This window comes from Chlorocebus sabaeus, chromosome 26 (assembly GCF_047675955.1).
Source record: "Chlorocebus sabaeus isolate Y175 chromosome 26, mChlSab1.0.hap1, whole genome shotgun sequence".
Classification (NCBI taxonomy): Eukaryota; Metazoa; Chordata; class Mammalia; order Primates; family Cercopithecidae; genus Chlorocebus; species Chlorocebus sabaeus.
The window spans coordinates 5,563,079-5,568,595 of NC_132929.1; the positions used below are offsets into that span (position 1 = coordinate 5,563,079).

General features: G+C 39.4%; 1 pseudogene; it reads right to left on the reverse strand.

Annotated features, from left to right (window-relative positions):
- Nucleotides 1–3,606: 3,606 nt before the first annotated feature.
- LOC119628110 (ATP-binding cassette sub-family B member 10, mitochondrial pseudogene) lies at nucleotides 3,607–5,308 on the reverse strand (annotated as a pseudogene).
- Nucleotides 5,309–5,517: the final 209 nt, after the last annotated feature.

Consider the following 5,517-nt stretch of genomic DNA (forward strand, 5'->3'; position numbering starts at 1 on the left):
AGAAATGGATAAATGACAATAATAATTAAAGATGTTAACATCCCTCTGTTCATCACTGATAGAACAGTGAGACAAACCAATCATATGGCTATAGAATATTTCAACTTCATTATAAATCACCTTGATCTTATTGACATTTATAAAAACTACACTTAAAATGCTGAATATACATTGTTTTCTTATGTATTGAAAGCATCGCCAACATAGGCCAAATGCTGAATCAAAGAGTAAGTTTAAATGAATTTATGTTTTAGATTTTATAGAATATATTCTCTGATCACAATAAAATTTAATTTGAAATCAATGACATGAGATACACAGGAAATCCCCAAATAGTTGTAAATAACATGAAAAACTAACTAACTCATAGTTCACAAAAGAAATCAAAAGATAATTTAGAAAAAATATAATCAAGGAAAACAGTATATTGAATAAACATCTGCACCTAGATGTTTATTTCAGCAGTATTCATAATAGCCAAGATATGGAATCAACCTAAGAGTCCAACAACAGATGAATGGTTAAAGAAAATGTGGTATATCGGGCGGGCACGGTGGCTCACACCTGCAATCCCAGCACTCTGGAAGGCCAAGGTGGGCAGATCACTGGAGGTCGGGAGTTCAAGACTAGCCTGGCCAACATGGCGAAACTCCATTTCTACTAAAAATATAAACATTAGCTGGGCATGGTGGCACATCCCCAGCTACTTGGGAGTCTGAGGTGGAAGACTCACTTGAATCCGGGAGGCAGAGGTTACAGTGAACCAAGATCATGCCATTGCACTCCAGACCAAGACTCCATCTCAAAGCAAGAAAGAAAGAAAGGAAGAAAAGAAAAGAAAAGAAAAGTTATACATACATACATACACAATGAAGTACTATTCGGCCATAAAAGAGAAGGAAATCTTGTCCTTCACAGCAACATGCATGGAAATGGAGGATATAATGTAAGTGAAATGAGTCAAGAAAAGAAAGGTAAACATTACAGCTTCTCACTCATTATGGAAGCTAAAATATTTTGATCTTATAGAAGTTAAAAGTAAAACAGAGGATGCTAGAGGCTGGGAAGTGTAAGAGGAAGGAAGGGATAGGAAGAGATTTGTTAAAATATTCAAAATTAAAGCTAGATAGGAATAATAAGTTCTAATGCTCTATACCACTATGGTGTGACAATAGTAACAATAATATATAGTTTCGAATAGTTAGCAAAGGATATTGAATGTTCCCAAAACAAAGAAATGATGTTTGCAATGATGGATATGCTAATTACTATCATCTCATCAGGGTAATTAAATATATACACTGTGTGTATTGAAACATCACTATGTACACATAAATATGCACAATTATGATGTGTCAATTAAAAATAAAATTATAACACACCTACATATTTGTGGTGCAGAGTTAAATTGAGAGAGTAATTTATTACTTTAACTTCTTGTATTGGAAAAATACGTAGGTTTAAAAGTCAATTAAAAAAAACAAATTGAAGCATAATTTGAAAAAAATAAAATAATAGAGGTAATGAAAGAAATGAAATTGGAAGTAAATAGTAAATTCACAAAGTGAAACAAATGTTACTTTGAAAAGATCAATAAAGTTGTTACATACTAGTAAGACCAAGAAAAAAGGACTGATGAAAGAAGAAATATCATTACAGAGCCTCTGTATTTAAATCATCATTATTATGAACAATTCCATACTCACGAATTTGGCAGTTTAAAGTTCTTAAAAGAGACAAATTAGCAAAGCTTATTTAAGAATAAATTGATAATGTGATTTTTTTCTGTATCTATGTGTATCCTTATATTCTAGGTTTTCTAATTTATTGGCCTATGGTTGCTCATAGTAGCCTTTAATGATCCTTAGAATTTCAACAAAGAAATTAAGAAGAAATTGAAAAATGTATTGAAGCCAATGAAAATGGCAACGCAGCATACCAAAACCTATGGGATACAGCAAAAAGCAGTAGTAAGAGAGAAATTTATACTTACAATTTCCAAGATCAAAAAAAGTGAAAAACCTCAAATAAACAACCTGATGATACATCTTTTTTTAAGTTCACTATAAATTTTAATCTATGATATAAATATTACCTAAAGATATAATTGAACATCATGTATCAGAAAATAAAACATAACAATCCAATGCAATTTTGTAAATACCTCCATGACACAAGGATTATTTTCCTCAGATTCAACCTTGTAATTGTGTTTTATTTGCTTTCTGAAAATCACACTTTATAAAGAACACAAGTAGAGCTTGTTAAAATGATTGTCACAGATGTTCTGTTTACTATTTCAGAAAACACCACATTCATTCATTCCTATAAATTTTATTCACTAATTATGAAGAATAAAATAAAATATTCCATGCTTGTCATGAAACAGCGGTTTCTTCTTCTAGTCTAATCAGGGAACTAATAAATGCTTAGTTCATGGCAAAACTTCCATTTGATTTCCATTGACTTAATTACTTCTTAGGGTCTAGCCTCATCAATGGAGAAAAAGCACTTTTTTCATCAGGCAACAGCACATTAACAGCACTGAATAAAAAATAAGGCAAATTCAATGGTTGTCAGCATTGCTTTAGTAATTTCGAGACTATAAATAAAACTATAACCATAAACAAAAAAGTTTACTAATATCTTCTTTTCAGGAGAGTGATACATTCTGAAGGTTTCTTGTTATTCTATTGAATAGCAAGGACTTCCAAACTTAAATGTCTTAAGGCTGAAAATTAGTTATGTTCCTCAGATTTTAGCCTTATTAGTGAAATTCCAAAAGTATTATAGATTCAATTTGTCTTGAAATTATAAACTTCTAACAGATATTTTTCAAAATACATGCCTTCAAACAACTTAAATGAGAAAATAATTCATTCTTAATAATACCTGACAGTTCGTCCCTTGCTTCCCAGATGTCAAACGTGAATTCAAAAAATAGGTCTTCCTGTTCACAAAATAGGTTTTCCTGTTCAAGAAATAAAGTTTCTGCCCTTTTAAAAACTTGTTAGGATTTCATGTGCCAAAATGTTGAAAACTGCACATATTCAAACGTAGTTCCCATAGGAACACATACTCCTCACGTCTCACACCTTTGAAGACACAGGCGACAGGCAATATAAATGTTCCCTTCTTTCCAGCTGATGTTAAATGGTTCAGTTTGCTTCATGGGATTATCGGATACAGGGTTAAATTTTCATTTTCCATTACTCTATCTAGTAAAATTGAACTTAAATTAGGTAGAATACTATCAGAAGTATTACACAGTGATTGGTAAACTGCCCTAAATAATCAGGCTTTTTATTTATAATTCCCGTTTTAATGTTGTCATTTGACAATTGCTTCAATCTTCAGGCCAAAGAAAATGAGGTGCCAGGCTATATTAATTAAAATATTCCACAATAAAAGAAAATGCAAACCCTGAAAATAACTTCGGTGCTATAGACATTTAAAAAGTTACAATTGTTAAAACTCTGAATAAAAAGATCTTGAGAACAGGTACATTTCAAAACAATATTTTACACACTGGAAAAAAGTATTTTTCAAATAACATGATATATGGTTTACATATTTCAGTCTCTTAGTGTTTTTTGTTTTTTTTTTCCTGCAACACTGTTTTGCATTAAAGTCTCTCATATGGTTTACTAGATGGGTTCCTGACTCACTGTCCCAGTCTTGGATCTCAGCCACACTGGGTTTAGCTGACAGATGTCATGACCATCAAGACTGATAGTTCCAGAAGCAGGGTCCTACAACCTCAGCAGGAGCGAAAGCACTGTTGATTTGCCAGAACCACTTGGGCCAACCAGTGCCGTGACAGATCCTGACGGAATGGAAAGGCTGAAATCCTGAAATACGGGCACCTCTGGGCGAGCCGGATAGGCAAAATGCACGTTCTTAAACTCCAAAGCACCCTGGAAGCTTTTCTCATTGAAGGTGAGCCCTTTGTTAAAAGGCAGCTTGGGCTCTCTCTCCAGGAGCTCCCAGAGGCGCCCTCCGGCACCCAGTCCTTTCAATCAGCTCTGAGTAGAAAGAGCTCAGACTTTCGATGCTTGCTTATTCCACCCCAGAAAGCATACATTAACCCAGAAAGCGCACATTAGAAAGGAAGAGGGTCCACCCACGGTCATGTGGGCACTGCCCATCAGCAGCCCTCCTTTGTACGGGACAGAAAGTACGGTCAGGTTTCCGCAGAGCCTAGTTGCTCCAAAGAAGCCAGCCAGAGTAATGCCTCTTTCCTTGCTAACTGCATCACATGGTCCACTTTGCTGGCATGTATCTCTTATTTCAGTCGTTTCTTTCCCAAAACCTCAAACAGTTCTTACACTGCCAATACATTCCTCAGCTAGCTGAGTGGCTTGTGCCAGGGAATCCTGGGTGACTTTGGTCAGTTTCCGTAGCTATCGTCCATAAATTACAGCCATGATTGACACTGGAGGCACCGCTCCAAACAAAGGTGGGCAGATTAGGTGAGACAAAAACCATCATACTGATGCCTACAGAAGCCTGGGCCCCGGCCCTGAGCCCATCTGAGAGGTTTTCAGTCACTGAGCGCCCCACGAGCGCAGTGTCTCCTGAGAGGCGGTTAATCAATTCTCCTGTGCGAGTCTTGTCAAAGAAAGCAACCCTGCCTCCGAAGGGAGAAGAATGAAGTTCTCAGCCTGGAGTTTGCAAGCGGTAGACACGAATGGCATTGGCGGCAGCACCACACAGAAACACGCCACTGAGCCCAAGGCAGAGGCGGGTCAGGTTGTCGCTGCAGTCCACAGTGGGGCTGGTAGAGATGACATCCATGACCTGAGCCGGGAAGAAGGGGGAAGACATGGAGCTAACACGACATCCTGAGAAATCCAACCGCAGCTGCCAGCCTCGGGCGCTCAGGTTACACCAGCTCCAGGAGCTTCGTGGCCTCAGACTCAGGCCGCCGCGTCTCGTCCCCGGGAGGCGCCTCCAGCCGGTGCCCCAAGTCCTCTTTTCCCGCCCAGGCAGCGGCGGTGGGACCTGGGAACCCCGCGCGGGGGCGCCAAGGAGCGCCCGGCCCGGCTCCAGAGCCCTGCACCTGCAGCTGCCCGCCCGAGCCCACAGCCCCAGGAGCCGCGCCGCCCCGCGAGCCGCCCTACCCCGCCCCAGCAGCAGCTCCTCCAGCGGCGCGCGGCTCCAACCCCCGGAGCAGCGTCGTCCCCGCGCCCTATAGCGGCTCCGGCCTCAGGCCAGTGAACTGCCACAGGGACCCGGGGCGCGGTGGCCCAGCCCATGCGCAGGATAACGGCAGGAGCCGCCTGGGCTCGGCGGGACCGTGGGGCCGTCACATCTTAAAGAACTAGAAAAGCAAGAATAAACCAGACCCAAAATAAGTATACAAGAAAGGAAAGAGTAAAGGTAAGAGCAGAAATTAATGAAATTGAAATGAAAAAAAAAATCGAACAAAATGTAAACTTCATTTTTTAAAAAAGATAAACCAAACCACTAACCTTTAGCCCCCCACCCACACACACACAGAAAAAGAAAAAAAAA